Here is a 26,322-nt window from a genome sequence, read left to right as displayed (position 1 = left end):
GCATGCCAACAGACAACACGAGGCGGTGTGGAGCAACATGCTGTTTTGATGAGCGCCTAGGTGCCCCAAGTGAGGATGGGGCAAAGGTTTTATAGTCTCCTGTAAACAGGAAGTGTCCTAGTCTGACATAACTGCTACATTGTACCTGGATGGCCTCTTTCTCGATCTTCAGATCTTCAGGGGTACGTGTCTTCCGGCCAGGGTGGTGTCTTTCAGCTGCCTCTCTTCCTGCTGCTTCTTCTTGCTGACGCTCGCTGCTGATGCAAGTGGCCTTGCACCTTGGGACTGGGCCTGAGAAAGGAGGAATTATTCTTCTCCTTAAGCTTTCAGACCCCAGGGAGAATCTTACATTCCTGTCTATTTGGTTATAGAAAAAAGGGAAAAGGGGCGACTTTCTCAATAACTACTTCAGGGGTAACATTGGGGTGGCGTAGGCACCTTGGAGAAAGAAAAACTTAATTTTTGTTGTATTCTTGAGAGACGGGTTTGTATCTATCATGCCGTTGTAGCACGAGCATCATCTGGATTGTCTGCTGATTAAGTGTAGGTTCAACAAGAGTTGTAATGGCTTTTATTATCAGTGGGATAACACGGGAGAAACAGGAGGAGCTCAATGATTACTGTCCCTACCAGCATTTTAAATCCTCCTAAATTGGAGAACCACCCTCCTAGAAGGTTTGTTGGGTCCTATCCCTTCCAGGTTTGGACTGGTAAATGGGCTACTTTTCTGATGTTTGAAGTGATTTCCAGAACCACTTTTCCATTATTGTCTAACTTTAGGACAGCAATCAAAGATATTAAACTTACCACAGACTCCACCCTCTTCTGCTAATAAGTAGTCTAGTGCTAGCCTGTTTTGATAAATTGCTGCATGCATTTGGTGTTGTTATTGTGTGAGCATTTCCAGGGCTGAGGCGGTTTGGTTAGTGATTATCTCTAGAACAGCCTCTAGTCTAATTATTCTATTTAGCATATATACAGGAGTGCAATAACCCCATGAACCATCCTCGGTTGAAGTGGCAGGACTGTTCTACTCGATGATCCGTTGTGGAGGCCATTCGTTCCCTTGCCATCTTTGGCTTCCTCCTACCTTTAAGGATCATTTTTCTTTGTTTAGGTTATTACATACAGGGACTCCAAGGGTGTTGCCCTCTGTTAATGTTTTGGAGGAAGGGGTAGCCTTGGGGGTGAGCTTTACCCTGGTGTGATGGACCCAGTTGGGGAGTCGTTGGACTCTCTCCGCAGTTGGCGTGCTGAGTATCACAGTGTAGGGGCCTGTCCACTTCAGTTGTAACCTTTGGATGAGGGTCGGGCAGATAAACATGTCTGTGCCTGCAAAACAGTTACATTGAGAGGACAAGGAGGTGTCAACAGGGATAGGCATGGCCTCATCTCCTACTTCACGAATGAAAAACTGTGTCTGGATTAAGGAGGGAAGGTAATTACTGAGTGGCTCAGAGTCTGGTAAGGGTGGAGGCCCCAAGACAAAAGTTCTGCCATACATGATTTCAAAGGGACTATAAAAAAAGTATGGCTTTGGTGTTGCATGGAGTGTCATGAGGGTGAAAGGGAGATTTTTTGTCTACAGCTGGTGGGTTTCTAGAGCCAGCTTGGTGAGTTGGGCTTTAAGGACAGAGTTCCTTTTTTCAACTTTGCCTGAAGACTGAGGCCTGTAGGGTGTGTGGAGAACCTACTTTATTCTTGAGGGTGTAGAGACACCTTGGGTAATTTGGCTGATGAAGGCGGGCCCATTATGGGACTGGATGGATGTTGGGAGTCCGAAACTGGTAATTACATGTATGATGAGAGTTTGTGTGATGATATTTGCACTTTCTAAAGTTTGTTGGGAACGCTTCTACCTACCCGGAGAAAGCACAGACAAAGACTAGAAGATAGCAGAGCCATTTATCGGGAGGCAAGCTAGTGAAGTCTACTTGCCAATCTTGACCAGGTACCTGGCCCCAGGCTTGGTGGGAAGGAAAAGGTGGCAGCTGGAGGGAGCGCTGGGGTGACACTGAGTGGCAGATAGAGCAGGACTGGGTGATTTCTCAAACATGGCTGGAAAGGTAAGAACAAGAGGAATAGGGCAGAGAAGTTGCAAGAGAGGTTTTTAACCAACATGGAAAGAGTTGTAGAACCTTTGGAGGTGAGGAAGGCCTTGAGAGTGAGGAAGAATGAAGCGCCCTTCCTTGGCATACCATGGTCCTTGCTTTTGAAGGTTTTGGGCTTGGAAGTCCTCCTTTTCTTCTGAGGAGTAAAGAGGTGAGAACAAGGACAGGGACAGAAACTGGCTTTGCACAGGTTGTAGGGCTACTTGTTTGGCTACCTGATCTTCTAGTGCATTTCTAGCTGATATAGGATTGTCTGGCATTTGGTGGCCCCTGCAATGAATGATGGCAACCTTCTGTGGGAGTCTAGCAGCTTGGAGGAGCTTTCTGATGAGGGAGCCATTTATGACAGGGAGTGTTTTTTTGTAGTTAGGAAACTGGTTTTTTCCAGATAGATGAGTGTGAGTGTACTATATGGAACGCATAATGAAAACCTGAATATATGTTAATTTGTTGTCTGGCTGCTAGAGTGAGAGCTCGAGTGAAAGCAACGAGTTCAGCTTTTTGGGAGGTGGTACCTAGAGGGAGCAGATTGGCTTCAATAGTGTGTGGGGGGGGTGACACTATAGCATAACCAGCATGTGAGCATCCTTGATGTAGAAAGGAGCTGCCATCTATAAACCAAGTAAAGGAGGCATCTGGAAGGGGTTGGTCTGTTAGGTTTGGAAAAGGTATAAGAAAGGTTTGAAGAGTGTTCACAGAGAAGTGTGTAGGGTGTTGGGTGGTTGTAGCTTCAGGTAAGAGCATGGCCGGGTTTACACGGGAGCTGGTTAGCATGGTGATTTGGAGGCAGGCAGGCCATCTGAGAACTGTGGTTTCAAGCTGTTTGGAGAGGTAGGTGATAACCTGGAGGTTGGACCCCTTAGACTGGGTTGGAGCACCTAGTGCAACTCCACGCTGTTTGTTGGTATAGAGGGAGAAAAGCTTGGTGAGGTCTGGGAGAGTGAGGATGGGGGCTGAGATGAGATCCTTTTGGAGAAGACAGAAAGGTTGGGTAATAGGCTGTGCAGGTTTTAAAGGCTCATAGAGAGAGCATTTAGCAGCTTGGTATAACAGTTTGGCAAGTAGAGTGAAGGAGGGAACCCAGAGCCTAAAACATCCCACTAGTCCTAAAAGAGAGAATTTCTTGCTTAGTCTCTGGAGGCGGGAGGGACTGGTGGAGGGATATGCGGTTGGCTGTGTGCCCTCGGGTTCACAGGGTAAGAGCTAGACCTAGACAGGTGACTGAGGTGGTGCATATTTGTGCTTTCTTAGGGGAGACCCAATACTCCCTTTCTGCCAAGAAGTTTAAAAGAGAGAGATAGTATGGGTGTTGCAGTCTCTTTGAGAAGGGTTACACAGGAGATCATTAACACATTGAAAGAGAGTGGATGGTGTTAGGGATAAAGTACAGAGGTCACAAGCAAAGACCTGTCTAAAAATGTGGGTGATGTCTCTGAAACCTTGAGTTAGTATGCACCACGTGAGCTGACGTGAAAGGCGGGTGTTGGGGTTTTCCCACGTAAAGGCAAAGAGGTTTCGGGAATTAGGGTGTAAAGGAATTGTGAAGAAAGCATCCTTTAAGTTTAGAACAGAAAAATGGATGGTATTGGAGGGAACTGCGGAAAGTAAATCTATATGGGTTAGGAAATTCTAGACAGCTTGGTTAATGAGCCTGAGGTTCTGGACTAAGCGACAAGTTCCATCTGGCTTTTTAACAGGAAGAACTGGTGTGTTAAAAATGGGAGTTTTTTGGGCAGAGTAGGTGACTGGTGAGGAGGCGAGAAACGATAGGCTGTAGGCCTATGAGAGCTGCTTGGGGGATGGAATACCGCTTCTGTGATAGGAACTGGGTGGGCTCTTTAAGGATAATGTGGACGGGGAGTGTGGTGTTCTGTGACTGAAGGTGTGGAAGTATCCTAAACAGAGGGGTTAACTACAGATGGGGGAACAGGAAAAGTTGCATGTTTTAAGGTGGGAGGTTGGAGGGGTAGAAGAAAGTTAGAAGCCCCAGAGGGGTCTGGGTTGATGCGTTGGGTACTATGTGGAACGTGGAAGTGGAGAATAGTGTGGAGTTTTGGAAGGATGTCTCTGCCTAGGAGTGGAGTTGGACATGAGGGCAGGACTAAGAAAGAGTGAGTGAAGGAAAAGGTGTGAAGGGAGCAGAAGAGTGGAGGGGGGACTTGGGGTTTCGAGTGTTGTCCATCAATTCCCACAACAGAGACTTGGGAGGACTGGGTGGGTCCTGAAAAATCAGGTAAAGCAGAGTAGGTTGGTCTGGTACTAATGAAAAAACATACTGGCCTACCTGCCACCATCAGGGTTACCCTTGGCTTGGATGAAGCAATGATACTTGCCAGGGCATCTGTTCCAGGGCACTGTCAGTCTTCAGTGGCAAGGCTGATGAGATCTGAGTAGGAAGTTTTTGCTGGCTTGGGAAGGGATGGGGGCAGTCCTTGCGGGGGCTGCTCACAGTCCAACTTCCAGTGAGGTCCTCCACAGAGGGGGCATGGCCTGGTGGGCTTACCTGGGTTTGGGCATTGTCTGGACCAGTGACCTTCACTGCCGCACTTGAAATACGTGCCAGATGGAGGTGGATTGCCAGGAGGCTTCCGTGTGGAGCTGCAGCCCCGTGGGCCTCCAGGGCCCCTGATGGTGTAGGCAAGCATTTGAAACTCTGTCTGTTTTTGCCTTTTACTTTCCTGATTATGATTGTTAAAGACTTTGAAGGTTAAATTAAGAAGGTCTCGTTGTGGGGTTTGAGGGTCGTTGTCAAGCTTCTGAAGCTTGTGCTGAATATCGGGGGTGGATTGGGAAATGAATCAAAGGTTTAAGGTGGTGGTTCCTTCTGGGCTGGCTGGTTCTAGGTTGGTATACTTTCTCATGACTTCAGTTAAATGAGAGAGAAAAGGCGCTGCGTTTTCATCAGGACCTTGGGTGATTTCTGAAAGTTTTTCATAGTTTACCGCTTTATGGGTACCCTTTTTGAGTCCTGCTAGGAGACACACAAACATGTGGTCTCGATGGTGGCCTCCAGAGGCCTAATCTTGATAGTCCTGGTGGGGGTCCTATTTGGGGACTGCCTCTATGCTAGTAGGCTGGGCAGGGGGCTGGTGATGAATGGTATCAGCATGTGCCTGAGCTAGGGTCCACTTACAGTCTCAGTCTTCTATGGTGTGGGTAGAAGAGAGCATTATGTAGAGGCCATGCCAGGTTAGTTCATAAGACTTGGTAAGGTACTGAAATTCCCTAATTTAAAAGGTAGGGTCTTCTGGAAATGAACCGAGTCTTTTGTTAATTTGAGAGAGATCAGTGAGGGAGAAGGGAACATGAATGCTAACAATACCTTCAGCTCCTGCTACGTCCCAAAGGGGACATTCTAGCACTGGCCCTGAAGTAAGGGTAGGGCATGGGCAAAAGATGGCACCTGAGCGAGTATGGGTGGGAGAGAAGGAGAAACCTGGAAGTGGTTCCTGCTGTGGGTTTGAAGGGGGAAGTGGCTTGAGTTAACAGGCAGTGGAGAATAGACAGGGGTGTAAGGTGGCAGGATGGGTTTACAAGCCTCAGGAGAGGGCAGTGTGGGAGGAGAATGGGTACAGGCAATACTAGAATTGTCCTGAGGAGGGGACAGTGTGGGAAAAGAAGTGGATACAGTTGACTGGGAAGATGGCCGCTGAGAAGATGGTGGCTGGGAAAATGGCAGCTGGGAAGGTGACGGCTGAGAAGATGGTATCTGGGAAGATGGTGGCTGAGAAGATAAAGAGGAGGCTTTGGGGGGTTAAGGAAGATGGCGGAGAGGGAGAGGTGAGTGCTGGGAGGGGCGGGCAACAGTCTGCTGGATCTAACGAGGAAAAGGAAGTAGGGTCGGGAGGAGAAAGAGAGGAGAAAGGATCAGGGCAGTGAGAATGGAGGAGAAGAATTTGAACAGGTGAGCAAGAATTGCAGAGGTCGGGTTGTGATCTGAGTGCAAAAAGGCCTCGACATAAGGAATTTCTCCCCATTTCTTCAGTCTTCGGCAATAATTGCTTAAATCAGCTAAAATTGTAAAGTCGAATGTTCCATTTGCAGGCCATTTGGAACCATTATCTAGTTTGTATTGTGGCCAGACTGAATTGCAAAAAAGACAAGGAGCTTAGGGTGGATAATTTGCCTGAAGCCTAAGGTTTGCAGGTTTTTATGAGGCAGTCTAGAGGGCAGTGTTTTGGAATGGAGGACTAGGAGTTTCCCATAACAGAAGGTAGGCTCAGAAGAATAGGGAAAAGGAGACCGTCCTGGACGGCCAGAGGGAGATGATAAAAGGAGCAATTGTAACTGCTGCCTTTTTCATTCCTGGAATGGGATCAAATGGCTTAGAGGCTAAGAACAAATGATCAGCGAGTGCCTGGCACACCCCGGAACCTTCTTGGACAGATGTTAGATTTTTGGACCAGAGAAACCAACAGAGGCCATGTGGAATTTTCCCTGTTAACCGGGCTCCTGGGGAAACTTAACAGTAGGCGAAGTCAGTGACCGACATGTATGCATGCAATGGCGACTGGAGGCTGAGGAGCTTCCTTTATCTGGCTGCTGTGGCCTGCTCTCCAGGGTGGAGGGGTAGGTCCATGAGGGACGCAGACCTGAGCCCCTCCCAGGTTTTGGCGCGAGATGTAAGGCTCTTGTATTAGTTCGAATCCTGAGAGTGTGCCAACAGAAAACACAAGGTGGTGTGGAGCAACATGCTGTTTTAATGAGTGCCTGGGTGCAGGCAGGCTGAGGCCTAAAATGGAGTCAGCCCCAAGTGAGGACCAGGCCAAAGTTTTACAGTCTCCTGTAAACAGGAAGTGTCCTGGTCTGACATAACTGCTACGTTGTACAAGGACGGCCTCTGTCTCAGTCTTCAGGGGTACCTGTCTTCTGGCCAGGGTAGGTGTCTTGGGCCGGCTCTCTTCCTGCTTCTTCTATCTTGCTGACACAAGTGGCCTTGCACCTTGGGACTGGGCCTGCGAAGGGAAGAGTTATTCATCTCCTTAAGCTTTCCGGCTGGGGGGAGAATCTTACATTTGCTAAATTAAATGGTTTTAAATTTAATTTGTCTAAAGTTTTTTCTTTTAATGTAATACAGCATTGAATGTTTGGTTCAGAGAGAGCATGCTATAGAGCTCCAAAAATATTGTGAGTTTTGTTGTGCTCCATTGGAAGGTATTCAAAACTCAGTGTGCTTCCCTATGCCCTGCAAGAAAACAAAACAAAACAAAACAAAACATAGTCAGTTTCACTCATCCTGGCTTTTTATTTTTCAATTTTTGAGACAAGATCTCACTCTGTTGCCCAGGCTCGAGTGCGGTGGTGCAATTATATTTCACTGCAGCCTCTAACTCCTGAACACAAGTAATCATCCCACTTCATTTTCCTAGGTAGCTAGGATTGCAGGAATGAGAATCGCATCTGGTCACCAACTCTTTACGTGACTGCTTCTCCAAAATTTTGTTTGGATGTTGACACTGATGATGCTACAGGTGCACGAAAAGGTTATAAAATGTTCCCATAATAAGACTTACATGGGATGCAGAGCTGACTTCCCAAACAGGTGTGAAAAGGATTTGAGAGATCCAGGTAAAAAGTGATTTGGAGTTTTTATATATTTAAAGGGCAGAGCTGGAATGAGGATTCCTACAGGGGCCTGAACTTACATGATTTGAACTTCTTGCCAGTGCAAAAGGAGAGAGAACCTGGACTTTCTCATCCACTTACCCAGATGCAAGGCACAAGGAGAAGAGGAAATGTGCTTGTAAACCATGAGCAGTCAAACACCAAAAAATGGAGTCAGCCACTTCATTACACCTCTGATGTACAATAACCAAATTATTTTCCATGGTGCCCGAACTCTCTACTTAAAGGTGAGAGACATGAACAGTCCACATGATCCCAGGATGTGGAAATAGAAGTGGTGGCAATCAACTTTGAGAAAATGCCTGACAGCTCTAAAGGAAGACTTTGGTAGGAATTCTGGAGGCACTGTTTCAGCAAATGGGACTGAAGGGGATAGAGTCTTTGATATTTCTGAAGTCATACATTTTGAATTGATATAGAAATTTACTGATAATCCCTGAATATGTTTTAAAAGTTGGAGAGTGAAATGATTGAAGACATCAAAAGCCAAGGCTTTACATTAGTTATTTATTCTTTTTTTTTTTTTTTTTTTTTTTTTTTTTGAGACCGAGTCTAGCTTTGTCGCCCAGGCTGGAGTGCAGTGGCGCGATCTCGGCTCACTGCAAGCTCCACCTCCCGGGTTCACGCCATTCTCCTGCCTCAGCCTCCCGAGTAGCTGGGACTACAGGCCCCCACTACCACGCCCGGCTAATTTTTTGTATTTTTAGTAGAGACGGGGTTTCACCGTGTTAGCCAGGATGGTCTCGATCTCCTGACCTCGTGATCCGCCAGCCTCGGCCTCCCAAAGTGCTGGGATTACAGGCGTGAGCCACCGCGCCCGGCCTGTTATTTATTCTTTATAGTAGGTATATAGATAAAGAAAGAGATCAGTAATTTGGTTTGAGTATAACTTGCTTTAGGAAAAAAAATGGTTAAAACTTATTAGTACTTTCTATCTGGAAGAAGACTTGTCCTAGGTCTTAGCTGACAAGAGGATTTTCTTCCAAATTTCCCCCAAACTTGTCAGCAAATCTTTTTTGAACTATAGGCATGACAAAATGAGGTAAATATGGAAAAGGTTAATAGAAAGGCAAAACTATTTCTGATCATGTTAAAATAGAAGTTTAACTTGTGCATTTTAAAACTTTCCTTCAAGTTTACATTTTTTTTCAACAATGGCTCCTTAAAATTAGCTTAACTTTAATTGGTTTGAATATCAGTACTTATTTTATAACCTCACAGAAGTAGTAATTAAGCTTTGGAGTTTTCACAGGTAATGTGTAAAAATGATGACTATATTGGATACCAATCAATTGCTACAGGGACACCAATCAATAGTTTCCAACATCTTTTGGAGATCCAAGTAGAGTCATATTCATAGCATATTTTGTAAAACAAACAAACAAACAAACAGGTCATTTCATCTTACTGGACACCAATATTGATTGATTCAATGATACTAACTTTCAGGAGTATTGATGGGAATTTGGATTCACAGGGGCTTTCTTTCTCTTGCTGTTGGTGGAATGTTAAGCAGAAATCAGGACTGCCATTGCTGCAGACATTAAGCTACCATAAGAGAAGCCAGCCTGAAATAAAAAGCCCCTATGTTAAGGAGAAACAAATCAGAGAATCCATGGAATTAGTGATAGCATACTAATCACACCATGTTTTTGGTGACTTGCAACCGGTAGTTGTTGTCCCTTGTTCAACGATACAGAAAGAGTTGGTTATATCACATGCTGAGGGTGGCTAAAACATTACAAGACCAAGGTGAAAAAAAAAAGAAATGCTAAAGTGGTTCAGTTTGTTGCAGCCGACAGTGAAAAACATTATACTTGCTTTCAAACTACTTATTTAGAAGCACAGAGAGAAGACAAATCAATCCTTCCTAAAACAGATACTCTTTTTTTGGGATTGTCAATTAATCATACTCAAAACTGTGAATATAATAAAGCAGACACTTGTAAGGTTAGAAAAACTGAGTTTTTAATCATTACAGATCCAAAGCATAAAGTGGGAGAAAAAGAAAATATATATATATATATAAAAAATAATATTTTACTGGTTTTATTTCAGTAATAATGAAGATTTTTAAAGGTGGTTTAATTTTATTATTAGTATTTAGGATATCTTCATTTTATTTTTCTACTTTGAAATTTTATTCAATGTGTATGAAATTTAATAAAATATTAAAAAATAAAATTTTCATGCCCAATTATGTATAGAATATGGCAGTAAACCATGTAAGCAAAAGATATTCATACAGAAAATTTGGAAAGACATATTCCAATATGCATGTGTGACAATATCCATATTTATGTTTATGTGATATGTATATGTTTATAAATGTTTTACTGATTTTTGAAACTATATTTATGAATATATCTTTCTTTCATAATCATAAAAACCATACAGTCTCCAGACCGTACTTAGGAAAATATTTAAATATTTCCTTTTTAATTGATCTTGTTGATTTTACTTATTCTCCTATTTTTAATTATTTCTAATTTAGTTGACTTAATGGTAATAACCATAATAGTAAATACAGCATATTCAAAGTTAATAATTATTAATAATGCTTTTTGGCAGGTTTTTATAGAAAACATATTAAGGTTGTCAAGTGAATTAATTTTTCCCTCAAAAGTGGTTTTTGGAGCACAGAGAAAACAATAGGTGTTTATTTCCTCATATGAATATTTTAAGCTACTCAATTCATTAAAATCATGAATGCAAAATGTAGTTTTCCTTAAGTGTTTTACGTTCATGATCTAAATTTATTTACATTTTTAATTTAAAAAATTAAAAGAAATAATGTAGAGATCTTAAACTATTAGATCAATAAGTTGAAATGGTTACAATTTTTTAAATATTTGGTTCATTTTACAACTTAATTAAATTCCCTTAAACACTTAAGGGAATTTGGATATTAAATACATTTGGATATTAAATGTATTTAATGTTTGTTTTTTAAATGACTATCAAGGCAGTTACTAATCAAAATAATTTTCCTAGCAACTTAATTATTCCTGTGAATTAATACTGATGTTACGGTTCTAGAAAATCAAGTGCTGTCAAACATTTGGTACTATTAAAATTTACTGTATTCTTTTATATCTTGTAAACGAAATCATGTGTCTAAAATGATGCATTTTTAATTATAATAAAAAGGCCAAATATTACATAACAGATGTCACAAATATTTTAAACATCTAATAAGTACAGATTGTCCCAGGAATTAAAAATATATCTTTAAACTTGCCACAGATGTCAATATCATGGAATAATTCTAATTCAATTTGGATTTAGAAAAACAATTAGTTGCAAAAAAAACAAAATAAGTTTTTCGTTTGATTATCTGTTGTTTGTTTCATTTTGTTTTCATTTCGTGCCTGTTAAAGTTATAAGTATGTTTCAATCTCAAATGGATTTCATTTTATGGTGCAGGGATTCAAATATAGGCCCATGTGTCAAATCCAACCAACAAAATGGTTTTGTACTCCCCACAAGATAAGGTTTCTAAAATTTTTCAGTAATTGGGAAACACTTTTATAGCATTAAAAAATCATATGCAATTTAAATTTTAGCATTCATAAATAAAGTTTCAGTAAACATCTCTGCATGTGTTGTCTGTTACTGATTGGAATTACAATAGCAGAGTTGAGTAGTTGTGACAAAGAATGAATGGTTTGCAAAGGTGAAAGTAGTTGCTATATGACTATTTGTAGAAAATATTCCGACCACTGGGCTTCTGATTAGAAATTTCAGCCTGAGATGAGAAGCTGGGAATTATTCTTTTCATCCCAGAAATAAAAATGCTAAGCCCATTTTCTTTGTCATTGATGAAGTGGGGTTTGTTTTAAAAGACTCAACCTGTGAGTTTTTTAACAAGATATTTCCATTTTAAAGCCCAGCTTGGATTAAAAACAAACAAAACAGACAAAAATACTTGGATTTCCATTTAGGTAGTTTCACATCTAGATACAAATCATGTCTTTACTGGTTTATTCTCATATCTGCGATATCCCCTCATGTACTAATCCTCAGGGATTAGTACCCTTATCAAGGAGACCCAACGAAGCTTTTTCGTTTCTTCCATCATGTGAGGACATGGCAGGAAGTCGGCCCTCACCAGATACCAAGTCTGACTTGATCTTGGACTTTCCAGCCTCCATAACAAAATAAATGTCTGTTGTTTATAAGCTACCCTGTTTAAGGAATTTTGTAATACCACCCAAATGTACTAAGACAGTATCTAAAGAACCAAGTTAAAGTGACTTTTTGCTGTATCAGAGGTGAAATACTTTGTAATTTTTCGGCATTTGAGAGAAAATTAATACAAACAGTCCGGGCACGGTGGTTCACGCCTGTAATCCCAGCACTTTGGGAGGCAGAGGTAAGCGGATCACCTGACGTCGGGAGTTTGAGACCAACCTAGACAACATGGTGAAATCCCGTCTCTACTAAAAATACAAAAATTAGCCGGGTGTGGTGGTGGGCGCCTGTAATCCCAGCTACTCAGAAAGCTGAGGCAGGAGAATCGCTTGAACCCAGGAGGCAGAGGTTGCAGTGAGCCAAGATCATGCAGTGGCTGCACTACAGCCTGGCAACAGAGTGAAACTCTGTCTCAAAAAAAAAAAAAAAAAAATTAATTAAGCACAGAAACATTAAGTTATGTGGGTTATATTAAATGATTGAAACAGCATTTTTTTTTTCTTTAATCATAAGTGTGCAAACTGTTTTTCTTCTGAATGAGATTTGAGAAAAAAAACATGGAAAATCCTGAAATGGTGTCAGGCTTCTATTTCTCTTACCGGATAAAAGGTAATCTATTTTATCACCTTCTTCTATTGTATGAAAAATATTACGTAAGTAAAATAAAAGTTTCCTCTATAATTTGATCATGAAATGGCGGAGTCAACTTTGTGCATGTTTGTGCTCCTTTTGTTGATTTTTGAAGTTGAATTTGCTCTTTAGAGCCTGTTAAAATCGTTTGGGAAAATATTTTTATCTTCAGACTGTTTTCAAGTGAACGAAAGGTATAAAGCAGTTTCCTGAAAGATAGAAGCCGACCATAGTGAAATAAGAATTGAAACTCTCTAGGTTTCCTCCAGCTTTTTGTAATGATATATAACCTCTTTCTGCCTGTGCATACAATGGCAAAGGTAAAACCAGGGAACAGATATATACTCCACCAGTGTCCCCAGGTGATCTGACATTCATTTCTCTGATGCTCTGCAGATGGGCTCTTCTGATAGTGGTAACCAGGCTGTCCTGAACTCAGAAAGATCTCCACGGGGCCACTTGTCTTATTTTCATTTCCCTAAGTTACTCTCTTCCTTCCCTAGAGGCAGATAAGGTGCACAGTTCCTGAAATAATTGCAAACATAGATGTCAGAAAAATGTGGAAAGCAGTGATCATCATAGACAGGACAGGGGAAAGAGTGTGTCCACCTTGTTCAACTAGCCCCATCTTCTCCACATTTGTGGTGGCTTCCAGCAAGTGCTTTGTGGAGGACGCTTGCTCTTCTGATGACTTTCTTATTCACCTCTTTCTGCCTGGGGGCTACTGTGGATCCGTTAAGTCTTTTTTCTCTGTTTCCCTGGAATCCTACGTCTTCCTCTTTGCCTTTGTACTACATTGTTAGTCACGGAATTCCATCCACTTATTTTCTCTTTGCTTTATTTTTTTTGAAGGTAAAATTTACAGAATATATGGTTAATGATTTTAAACTGTACAATTCAGTGATATTTAGTGTCTAATTTAGTATTTAATATATTCACAATGTTGTTCAACCACTAGCTCTCTCTCTAGTTCTAAAACCTTTTTATCACTTCATAAAAACATCCAGAGCACATTTTGCAATCAATTCCCACTCAATCCTTTTCCCATTCCCTGGTAGCCTCTAACTTGCTTTTGTCTCTATGGATTTGCCTATTCAGAATACATTATGTAAAAGGAAACATACAATATGTGACCTCATGTCTCTGTTCCCTTTTTTACTAACATAATATTTTCCAAGTTCTTCTAGTTGTAGCGTGATTGGTATTTTGTTTCTTTTTATGACACAATAATATTACATTGTATGCACATAGCACAATATGTTTACCTATTCACATACTGATGTTCATTAGAGTTGTTGCCTTTTGGCTATATGAATGAGAGTCGTTATAAAAATACATGTACACATTTCTATGTGGATACATATTTTTATTGCTCTTGGTATATACCTCGAAGTATTGGGTTATATAGTAATTCTATGTTTAAATTTTTGAGAATCAACCAAACTGTTTTCCACAAATCCTGCATCATTATACATTCCCATCTGCAAAGTACAAGGATTCGTATTTCTTCACATACTCATCAACACTTATTATTTTTCATTTTCTTCCTTAAAGCCAACTAGTGAGTATACAGTGCTAGCTCATAGTTTTGATTTTCATTTTCTTAAAGACCAATAACATTGAATATCTATTCATGTACTTGTTGGCCAATAATATATTGTTCTCATCTTGACTAGAATGCTTATGCAAGATCTTTGACCACTTTTAAGCTGGGTTGTTTGTTTTTTTGTTGTTGTTGTTGAGTTTTAAGGGTCTTTTATGTATTCCATTAAATCCTTATCAGATAATGATTTCAAAATATTTTCTTCCATACTGCAATTTGCCTTTTCACATTCTTGATTATATCCTTTGATGTACAAAAAGTTTTTTTTAATTTTGTGAAGTCCAGTATGTCTTTGTTTTCTTTTGTTCTTCTTGCTTTTGGTTCCAAATCAAAGAATCCATTGCCAAATCTGAGATCATGAAGATTTGCCCCTATGTTTTATATAAAAGTTTTATAGCTTTTGCATTTATATTTTGACTGCTCATTTTGAGTAAGTTTTGGTGTCTATAGTTAGGTACAATGAGGTCTGTAATGGTGTCACTTGGCTAGGCTATGGTGATCAGTTGTTTAACACATACTTGTTGTGCAGGTATGTTTTAGATGTGATTAGCACAATAAATAGCCTTTAATTAACGCATATTACCCTCCATAATGTGGACGGACCTGAACCAATCAGTTCAAGGCCTTTAACTAAAGATTAGGTTCTCTGATAACAACAGAAGATATTCTGCCTCAAGACTGAAATACAGAAATTTGTATTATGTTTTCAGTCTGTTGAACTGGTGTGTGAATTGAGTAAATTTCACATTCAACTCTGCCTGAATTTCCAACCTTTTGCCCTGCCCTAAAAATTTCAGAATTCTCAGCCCCTACAGTTGTGTGAGTTTTTTGCATTTGATTATCCATAATGTTGATGTTCAATAAATCTTCAGCTTTCCACCAACTGTAGCAATTGAAAGCATTGGCTCTGGAGTTAGACTGCCTAGGTTCAAATCCAGATTCTTTCATTTACTAGCTTGTGATCTTGGAAAAAATATTTAACTACTCCCTGCCTCAGTTTTATAATCTATAAAATGAGTATCTATATGAATGTGATATTATGAGGTATAAATTCATTTATAAATGAGTATAAATCCCTTATTGCAACGTCCATAATAATTAATATATGTTTTAAATAAAAAAATTCATTTTCTTTTTTTAAAAAAGAGTAAGAGTTTCTAGAATTAATTATTAACCAGTTGCTGATATAATTTATTTATTAAATTATTTCTATTTCCTTTTGAGTTATGAAAACTTATTGGTGGATATACAAAATGCATCAACACACAGATGAAATGGTATAAATAAAATTTGTTTGATGAGTAATAGTTAGACTTGGAGAAAAATGTGCACATGTGTTAACACACGTACATACATGTATATGCATATACACAGACACATATAAATGCAATACATACATATAGAATATGTATTCCTACACACATAGTTTTTGGTACACATGCACCTTCATATAAGACTTTATAAAAATGCATCCAATTTTCATAAGAGAGATTATCTCTATTTGATATTGGGTGAAATTTAATATATTTTTCAAAGTTTTGCCTTTTTAAAATGCTTTACAATCAACATGCAGTGAGTTTAAAATCAATAAAGATAAGAGAGTATATTGATAACCAGATTATTGCAAAGTCTTCATGAGAGGCAGTAGGGTTTTGCTTGGCTTTTTAAAAGATACCTGCTCTATCACATTCCTAGAAGAAAAAATGACAAAGTTGCTTGTTTTTAACTTTATGTACTCCCATTCTCACTATTTTAATGTGACTATACTGTAAAACTAAGCTAATACTGTTCATTTTAAAAATATAGATGTACATTCTTAAAATTCTGTTGCAAACTTTAAAAAACATTATTGTGAACAAAGAAATAAGGCCTTATCTAGTACTTAACTAGTTAATAACAAATCTGTGTAGTACTTGCTTAGAAACCAAACTTTTAAGTAGAGAACTATGAATTAAGGTGTCCCAGTGATGAGATCTTCTGACGTCGAAAGAAGAGCCATGTTATGTGTTCACTAGCATAAACATATAGCAAGACTCTGCCTCTAAAATAATTTTTTCAATAAATAAAAAACTAAAAAGAAAGTTTTTTGTCCTAAAACAGAAAGAAGACTAAGTGTTGGTAGCAGGAAAGAAAATAGAGTGCCCAATAGTTATCTTCCTGATGAAATAACTTTGCATAAAATTGTGATTGATCAAAACATATTATTGAAAGATAGTATTTTAAAAGTTACATTAAAATACATTTCATTTAGTGTCCCATAATTAGCAATATACCTCAAGAAAAATAAAAACTAATTTTTAAATGCCTCTGACAAAATCTGAAGCTTGGTATTTAATATTGAACATTTTAATATTTTTTTTTGCTTTTTTGTATCTTAATAGACTGTCATTTTTAATGTAATCTTTTTTTTCTTTCACTAGCTCTGTTCTCTGAGATCAGAATGTTCTGTATTGCTGAAAATACTCAGTTTTTTTAAATTAACAACAAATGACTAAGTAAAGCATCTGTACATAGAAAGTGGCAGTGCTAAAATTATTTTTTAATGTTTGAATAACAGAAATGTTTCTTTCAAATATGAAGAAACTGTCTCCCACCATTACTCATCTAGATCTTCAGCACATTTCATGATTAAAGAGCTATTTACAATGAACTTATCAACTGTGTTGGGAAAATGTTTCATAATTGTTCTCTAAGTAGATGTAAGTCTATGTAATTTCATGGCAACTAAATCATCAGAGTTTTAAAAGTCCCATGTATGTTAATGGAGTTTTGTGGAAGAAGCATCATTGCCTTTGAGCTCTACAAAAATTGAGATGAAGATGACAACAGATTCTGTTGAAAAATAAATAAGTAAATAATACCACCAGGTTAAGTCTACTAATATGACAAAAATAGCCATCATAAAACCTTCATAATACAAACACTATAAATAACAAATATACTAAAAACAGACACAGAATTAATTTCATAGCTGAATTTGTAAGACAGAATAGAAAACATCCAAGTACCAGGAATACAGACTGCATCAAATATTTAGGGGTAAATGTGTAGGTTGGCAATGTGGCAGTACTGAGGATGAAACAATAATTTGGCTGAAACAGTCATTTATTTTCTTACAGTTCAGGAGGCTAGAAATCCAAGATCAATGGGCCTTCAGGATTATATTCTGGTGAGGCTTTTGTTAAAGAAAAAAATATTCAGTGATACTTGCTAAAGCATGGTAAGAGAGCCATTATTCAGGACCATCGTGATAGGGATAGAGATTACTGCAAAGCGATTTTTGCAGTGGGGGAGACAGATTGAGCTGAACTCCAAATATAACATGATCAAATGATAATTTATTGCCGAGGTCAAGGTGGAGGTCAGCAAGTGGAAAATTATTTAGGAATATAATAACATCTGATTAAGGGGAATTTTGAGTAAACTGACGTAGCAGGATTCTTGCTAAAAGTGGATTTTTCAAGAAACTGCACAGATAGGTCTATGAGAAGACTTAGGAGCCCAAGTAAAGTTTAGTCAAGCAAAGAATGATCATTGCTTATTTTCCTGATTTGTAGAGGGCTGTCTTCTGGCTGTGTCCTCACATGACCATTCATCTGTGCATGCATAGAGAGAAAGAAAGAGAGGGGTGAGGTAGGGAGGGAGAGATCTGGTGTATCATTTTCTTCTTAAAAGGACACCAAAGCTATTAGATTAGATCACCTTTTGACCTCATTCAACCTTAATTACCTCTCTGAAGACCTGACTTCCAAATGCAGTTTCATTAGCAGTTACAGCATCAACATATGATTTGTGGGAGACACATTTTAGCTCTTAACAATGTGATGACACTTTATGTAGAAACTTCTTGATGCCCATCCATTGTAGACTGAATTTAAAAAAATGTGGTACACCATGGAATACTATGCAGCTATAAAACATGAGGTGGTATCCTTTGCAGCAACGATGGGTGGAGCCAGAGGCCATTATCCTAAGCAAATTAACAAACAGAAAACCAATTGCCACATGTTCTCATGCGTAAGTGGGAGCAAAACATTGAGTACACATGAACACAAAGAAGGGAACAATAGACACTGGGGCTTTTTTGAGGGTCGAGGGTGGAAGAAGTGTGATTGAAAAACAACCTATTGTGAATTATGCTGATTACCTGGGTAACAAAATTATCTGTACACCAGAACCCTGTGAACAGGCAATTTACCCATATAACAAACCTGTACAAGTATCCCTGAACCTAAAATAAAAGCTGAAGGCAAACGAAAAAGGAGAGCAAAGCAAGTGCTATGAAGAAAGACCTGGGCAAATATAAAAACCTGCTCTGCCACCACTGGTAACAATGTTGAATTCTGAAAGAGCACTCACATCAGGCTCTGAGCCACAATTAAAAAAAATGATGCAAACATTAAAAAACTTTGAAATATGTTTTTGATTAAGAAGACCAACTCCCTGTTGATAGTATTATCAAATCTGGTACCCCTTACCAGGATAGCAATAGCTAGTGAAATCCAAGCACTACCTTGTTGAATCTAAAATATTATAAAAAGTAAAGGCAAGATGCCATTTCTGCTATATTTCACCAATTTTTTGTTGCTCATGTTTTCAAAGATTTAATGACTGGCCACATTACCTTTCTAAGAATTAAAAAATAATAATTAAAAACAGAATCCAAATGTAGTCTTACACAAATATGTTCAATTAATTTTTGAAAAAATTCCCTAGATAATTCAATTGGAAAAAGACAGTCCATCGAAATGTATGCTGAAATAAATGTATATAGATATAAAAAAAGAATCTCAAACTATACTTACACAATACATAATAATTTACTCAAATTAGATAATAATAATATGCAAAATAACTTTATTCACTGTTCCAAGAACACATAAATCTTTATAAGCTTGTAGAGGGCAAAGATTACTGGAATAGGACATAAGTATCATTTATCATAAAATGATAAAATTGACTTCAGCAATGTTATAATTCTTGCTTTTTGTAAGACAGTATGAAATCAATTTTAAAAACAATCTAACAATAAGGAGAAAGTATTTGCAATATATGTGGCATAACATGTCTGTTCACATTATATAAAGAACTCTCACAAGTCAGTATTAAGTAAAGAAGCAACATCGTATGGGCAAGAGATTTCAGAAATCACTTCACAAAAACAATATATAAGTGGATAATAAGCACATTCACTGTAATTATATTATCATTATTCAGGAAATTGAAATTTTAAAATCCAGTGAGATACCATTTCGCACTCACTAAAATAACTTAATTTAAAATTGCAATCCAAGTCTTACTGTTGAAAAAGATGTATAGCAACTGTATTCTCACAGTTTGCTCATAGAGATATAACTACTTTGAAAAACAGTCAGTTTCTTTTAAAGATAAATATATATTTATAATATGTCTCATTGATTTCACTCCTTAGTATTTATACAAGAGAATAAAAATTATATGCCTACAGAAAAACATTTTTATAAATGTTCATAGCTGCTTTATTTGTAACAGCTCCAAAGCAGAAGCAACTCGAATATTCATCACAGGTGAATAAATTTTAAAAATATGGGATAGTCAAACAAGGAAATATTATTGAGCAATAAAAAACAGTGAACTACTGATGTGTGTGATCGTAGAAATGAATCTCAAAAATATTAGACAGAATGAAGAACATGAATAAGAAAAATACACACTGTATAATTCTGGTTAATGAAATTTTGAACACACAAAAATCATCTTTATCCACAGAAAGAATGTAAGTAACCTTCTGCTGTCATTGTGAGAAAAATAAGGGGTTACTCGCCGGGCACGGTGGCTCAAGTCTGTAATCCCAGCACTTTGGGAAGCCAAGGCGGGCAGATCACGAGGTCAGGAGATCGAGACCATCCTGGCTAACACGGTGAAACCCCATCTCTACTAAAAATGCAAAAAAAAATTAGCCAGGCGCGGTGGCGAGCGCCTGTAGTCCCAGCTACTTGGGAGGCTGAGGCAGGAGAATGGCGTGAACCCGGGAGGCAGAGCTTGCTGTGACCTGAAATCGTGCCACTGGACTCCAGCCTGGGCGACAGAGCAAGACTCCATCTCAAAAAAAAAAAAAAGAAAGAAAGAAAGAAAGAAAGAAAGAAAGAAAGAAAGAAAGAAAGAAAGAAAGAAAGAAAAATAAGGGGGTACTTAGTGTAATGCAACTTCCTATACTTAGCTGTGGAAGTAATTATAAGGCATGACATTTTTTATAATGCGTTGAACTTAAAACGAGTGCATTTTATTTTATATAGGTTAAATCTCAATTTCAAAATGTATCTGCTGTTTTTAAGAAACAAACATAATTTTATTAGGTTATACAATAAGTGTACAAGTAAGATGTACCCGGTGAATATTAAAAGTTGAAAGCTAGTAGGTCTATATGTGTTTTATAATTAAATTAAAAATATCTGTTGGCACATGCTCACACACATGCACACACAAACAGATGATCAAATGTCCCACATTGAACAGAAAGGGAACATTTGTTAAGAAAATATAAAACATGAATCTGTGGGTATGTAAGAATATAGATTCAAAATATTAAAAAACAAAAAGAAAAATTGATCAAAGTAAAAGCAGTAAATTATAACATCTCTGTTATAAAATTGGTCAGAACTTCTTTTTACAACTTTGAATTTGAGTGGTACATGTGCAGGCTTGTTACGATTTCTCTTACTAGATCACAATATTTCCAAAATCTTTAACTCCACTCTAACAAAATGCAAATAATATTCACTGGCGTTTCCAGTTTCTCTTTTAGGATGCTCTTACTTGGAAGCAGCAGAAAATCTACTGATTTCTTTTTTTCAAATTTGGGGGAATATATTGGCTTGCAAAATGAGAAAAAGACTTAGGGCAAGATGATCTTCACGTATATTTTGAAAAGACTCTAGGTCGGGCATGGAGGCTCAGGCCTGTAATCCCAGCACTTCAGTAGGCCGAGGCAGGCAGATCACTTGAGGTCAGGAGTTGGAGACCATCCTGAACAACATGAAGAAACCCTGTCACTCTCAAAAAATACAAAAATTAGCAGGGCATGGTGGTATATTCCCGTAATCCTAACTACTTGGAAGGCTGAGGCCCAAGAACCACTTGAACCTGGGAGGCAGAGGTTGCAGTGAGCCAAGATCGCATCACTGCACTCCAGCCTGGGCGACAGAGCAAGACCCTATCTCAAAAAAAAAAAAAAAAAAAAAAAGGCTCCAAGTCCCTTTGATATTGGTATTTCTGGCTCTGCTCTCTTCTGTAGTCAGCATCCTATTGAGGACAACTCTTCTCATTGTGGGAAAATAACTTGATGCAAATTGATAACACAGTTGCTCTGGTGGTTAATTCTATGTATCAGCTTAACTGAGCTAACAGATGCCCAGAAATCTGGTAAAATATTATTTTTGGTGTATTTATGAAGATGTTTCTGGATGAGATTAGCATTTTAATTGGTAGACTAAATAAAGAGTGTCCTTGCCAATGTGAGTGGGCATCATGCAATTCAGGGCCAGAATAGATTTAAAAAGGCTGAAGCAGAGTGAATTTGCTTTCCCTCCTGTGGATAGGACATCCTTTCTCCTGCCCTTGAATGTGAGTTCCTTTGGTTCTCAGGCCTTCAGACTTGGACTAAATTGTACCACTGTCTTTGGAGTTAGACTGGATCATACCATGGCAGACTGTGGGAATTCTGGGCCTCCGTAATCTCATCAGCCAATGTTTATAATAAATGGTTTTGTATATAGATATTCATCTATGTACTTTATTGGTTCCGTTTCTCTGGAGAACTCTAATACAGTGGCCAAAGAAACATCAAGCCAGAAATAATCACGTTATTTAAGGGTGTTGGATCATGTATTCAACATGATCAGTAACTTTCCTGGTGGATAGACCCTGGAGAAAGTGGTTGAGTCACCTTTCCCTCCACCACAAGAACTGGTAATGAAATTGTGCACATCAAAGGAAATACTGGTGCTAAACATAGTCACATGTTTTAGCAACTACATTCCATAGACGTACTTTTCCTTATTGGTACAATTTCAAAAATGCCCAGTCCTGTAGAGAATATATATATACTCTCCTCAGAACCTAAATTTACCTTAGAAGGTCTGAGGTTACTACATTCAGCCTCAAAGCCAGAATGACTGGGTGATATGTGATAGTGTCCCAGTGTTTGATGAATTTAACTAAACAGCATTAGTTATTGTCTATAATCCCAGCACTTTGGGAAGCTGAGATGGGAGGATTGCTTGAACCAAGGAGTTTGAGACCAGCCTGGGCAACTGCATTTTGTAAAAAATACAAAAATTAGCAGGGTGTGGTGGTATGTGCCTGTGGTCCCAACTACTTGGGAGGTTGAGGTGCGAGGATCACCTCAGCCCAGGAGGTCAAGGCTGAAGTGAGCTCTGATCACACCACTGTACTCCAGCCTGGGTGACAGAATGAGATTCTATGCCAAAAAACTACAAAAACAACAAAAATTAGTTATTCATCTCAAAAACAGTACATGTTTAATGATGGAGAGAGAAGAAAATAACTTTAATAAAATGAATATCTTTTGGAAAACTGAATAATGAAATACATTCAATATTTGTTATTCTATACTACTTATTACATTCTCTAATAAATAAAAGCAAGTAATTTTTAGACTTACAATAATTGGAGAGCCTCTGTAAACCACTGGCAACCCCTGTTACTTCTTTCGAGGAGGATAACTATTTTCCAATGCCATTTATGGTTAGGGTAACAATCAAATTTATCATCCAAACTGTTTTTTTTTTCCTCAAAATAAATAGGAAAGGGGAGCTATTTAAATGTCTTTGGGAAAACAAGGGTAAATGGGATTGTCTCTAACCAGTCACAATATACAGTAACCCCATATAGGGTCCTAATTCTAATTTCTGTGAAAATCTTTCTTTATTGCTGGAACAAGATAATACAATTAATGAAGCCTTCATGTGGTTCTTGCATTTTCTAATTTCCCTTAATTCATTGCGATTTATAATCATTACTCTTCCAGCTGTGTCAATTATACTATGACTATCTCAATCACTGTCTTAAACCTTCCTTGTTGAGTATTTTCTGTTTCCTTCATTGTTACCTGGAATGTATCTTCATGTATCACTCAAAAACATTTATAGGCTTGGTGTGGTGGCTCACGCCTGTAATCCCAGCACTTCCGGAGGCTGAGGCAGGCAGATCAGGAGGTCAGGTGTTTCAGCCCAGCCTGACCAACACGGTGAAATCCCATCTCTACTAAAAATACAAAAATTAGCCAGGCATGGTGGCACATGCCTGTAATCCCAGCTACTCAGGAAGCTGAGGCAGGAGAATGGCTTGAACTTGGGAGGCGGAGGTTGCAGTGAGCTGAGATTATGCCACTGCACTCCAGCCTGGGTGATAGAGTGAGACTATGTCTCAAAAAATAAATAAATAAATTATAATCTCATGCTTTTTATTCCTACAAGTTATTTTTCCTTTTATTCTACTTTTTTCATCTGTGGTCTTGGTTTATTTTGTTTTGCCTTTTCATTCTTTTAGTGAATATACTTATTTCTTTGAATATTGTGAGTAAAGATTGCTCAACAATCTAACAAATACCTTTTTTTTTTTTTTTTTTGAGACAGAGGCTCACTCTCTCAACTAGGATGAACTGCAGTGGTGCAATCACAGCTCACTGCGGCCTTGACCTCCCAGGCTCCAGTGATCCTCCTACTTCAGCCTCCAGAGTACCAGGGACTACAGGTGTGCACCACCACACCTGGCTAATTTTTTGTATTTTTTAGTAGAGAAGGGGTTTTGCCATGTTGCCCAGGCTCATCTTGGTCTCCTAGGCTCAAGTGATCCACCCATCTCGGCTTCCCAAAGTTCTGAGATTACAGGAGTGAGCCATCACACCTGACCAATACTTTTCTTAATACCATTTTTGATTTAATAATTTTTATTTGATTATTTTACCTTTGCATTAAGAAAAAGTTGAGTCAATCACCGTATTTATCTGCAATCTTATTTTTTCCACTGTTCTTCACTTACACCTTGGCTCATTAGTAAACCTACATGGACACAGTACTCAATGATGATTCTTTTACCTTGTCTTCTTTTTGGCTGGATTTATATTTCTAATAAGAGATTATTCTATATTCCAAGACTTCTAGCTAATTTAAAAATATTTCTTTATTTTATTCAACTTTCCTGACAAGATAATTCTTGACTTAAACTGTATTCTTCTGAAGTCTTTACAGATGTGTGTACAATTCTTCTTTGTGATTCATTATTTTGAGAAGACTATAGTATACCCTTTTTTTTTCGTAAGGTACTTTTTATTACATTTGTCTAAGTGGTATTTTTTTTCTCTTCCTGTCTTAGAATCTGTTATCTCATAAGGCTACATTTCAGATTGCAATTTAAATGTTCCAGTAGTGAACTGTCTTAGGTGACTCTTGCTCAATCATTATTTCTTACTACATGGCATGCCAGTGTGGTTTGGTTTCAAGAGCATTTTAGCTTCGTTCATATTCTCTTCCAATACTCTATTCAGGTACTGGCCCACTTCTGATAAAACTTGTTTTTGATAATACTTGTTTCAGAACACTTGTTTTAATCCAGCTAACCATCACAAATATACATTTCCCTCTTTCGTTCTTTAGTATCAGTAGACTTCATCAATGACACCTTGATTCAACCAAGATAATCTTCATTTTAAATTTAAAACATTGTGGATTATTTTAGCCTTGTTCTCTGCTTTTCCAAAGGCTCTGAATTTCTTATGCACATTTATCTTGATCAGTTCTGGGTTTCAAGGAGGAAACTTCTTAAAACACACACACACATACACACACACGCACGCACGCACACATGCAAATAATCCTTTATCCAGGATTGTTGTGTCTCATCTGAGCTTTTTTCTCATAACAACTAACATACCATTTGAGGGCAGCACAAAAAAAAAAAGAATGGCTTGCATAATTTCTGCAAGTACACATACAGTGACACTTTCTTTTTTTTTTTAATTATACTTTAAGTTTTAGGGTACATGTGGACAACGTGCAGGTGCTATGCAGTGATACTTTCTTACTCAAATTTAAGAGATTTGGGGAATAGTGTTAGGAATGTATACAATACTTATCTTAAATGGTTAGCCAGACATTTGTCTTAATTAATATACAAATATATTTTGAGGTCTTTCTATAATTCCAAGTACCTACAGTATTTTTTAATACAGATAAATATGCAAATTAGGAATATTGGGAACTCATTTAGCCTTTGTTGCAAAGTCTCAGCTTCGCAGTACATTTTTTCTGTGATTCTCCCTTCATGTATGTGGTCTTACTTATTTTTAAAAATTCTGACTTTTTAATGATCGCCATTCATTCTAACTGGCGGGAGATGGTATCCCATTGTGGTTTTGATTTGCATTTCTCTAATGACTAGTGATGATGAGCTTTTTCTCACACGTTTGTTCAAAAGAAGACATTTATGCAGCCAACATACCTTTGCCCACTTTTTGATGGGGTTGTTTTTTTCTTGTAAATTTGTTTAAGCTCCCTGTAGATTCTGGATATTAGCCCTTTGCCAGATGGACAGATTGCAAAAATTTTCTGCCATTCTATAGGTTGCCTGTTCACTCTGATGATGGTTTCTTTCACTGTGCAGAAGCTGTTTAGTTTAATTAGATCCCATTTATCAATTTTGGCTTCTGTTGCAATTGTTTTTGGCTTTTTCATCATGAAGTCTTTACTCATGACTGTGTCCTGAAAGGTATTGCCTAGGTTTTCTTTGAGGGTTTTTATGGTTTTAGGTCTTATGTTTAAGTCTTCAATCCATCTTGAGTTAATTTTTGTATAAAGTATAAGAGGTCCAGTTTCAGTTTTCCATATGTGACTAGCCAGTTTTCCCAACACCATTTATTACTTGTTTCCCCATTACTTGCTTTTATCAGGTTTGTCAAAGATCACTTGGTTGCAGATGTGTGGCGTTATTTCTCAGGCCTCTGTTCTGTTCCATTGGTCTATATATCTGTTTTGGTACCAGTACCATGCTGTTTTGGTTACTGCAGCCTTAGGATAGTTTGAAGTCGGGTAGTGTGATGCCTCCAGCTTTGTTCTTTTTGCTTAGGATTGTCTTGGCTATATGGGCTCTTTTTTTGGTTCC

The 26,322-nt window shown here is 38.2% G+C and overlaps 1 pseudogene; it reads right to left on the bottom strand.

Annotated features, from left to right (window-relative positions):
• Nucleotides 1-4,410: 4,410 nt before the first annotated feature.
• On the bottom strand, nt 4,411-7,939 carry LOC129532869 (transcription factor NF-E4-like; annotated as a pseudogene).
• Nucleotides 7,940-26,322: the final 18,383 nt, after the last annotated feature.

This window comes from Gorilla gorilla, chromosome 3, assembly GCF_029281585.2.
Source record: "Gorilla gorilla gorilla isolate KB3781 chromosome 3, NHGRI_mGorGor1-v2.1_pri, whole genome shotgun sequence".
Lineage (NCBI taxonomy): Eukaryota > Metazoa > Chordata > Mammalia > Primates > Hominidae > Gorilla > Gorilla gorilla.
This window is presented reverse-complemented; position numbering and strand designations above follow the sequence as displayed.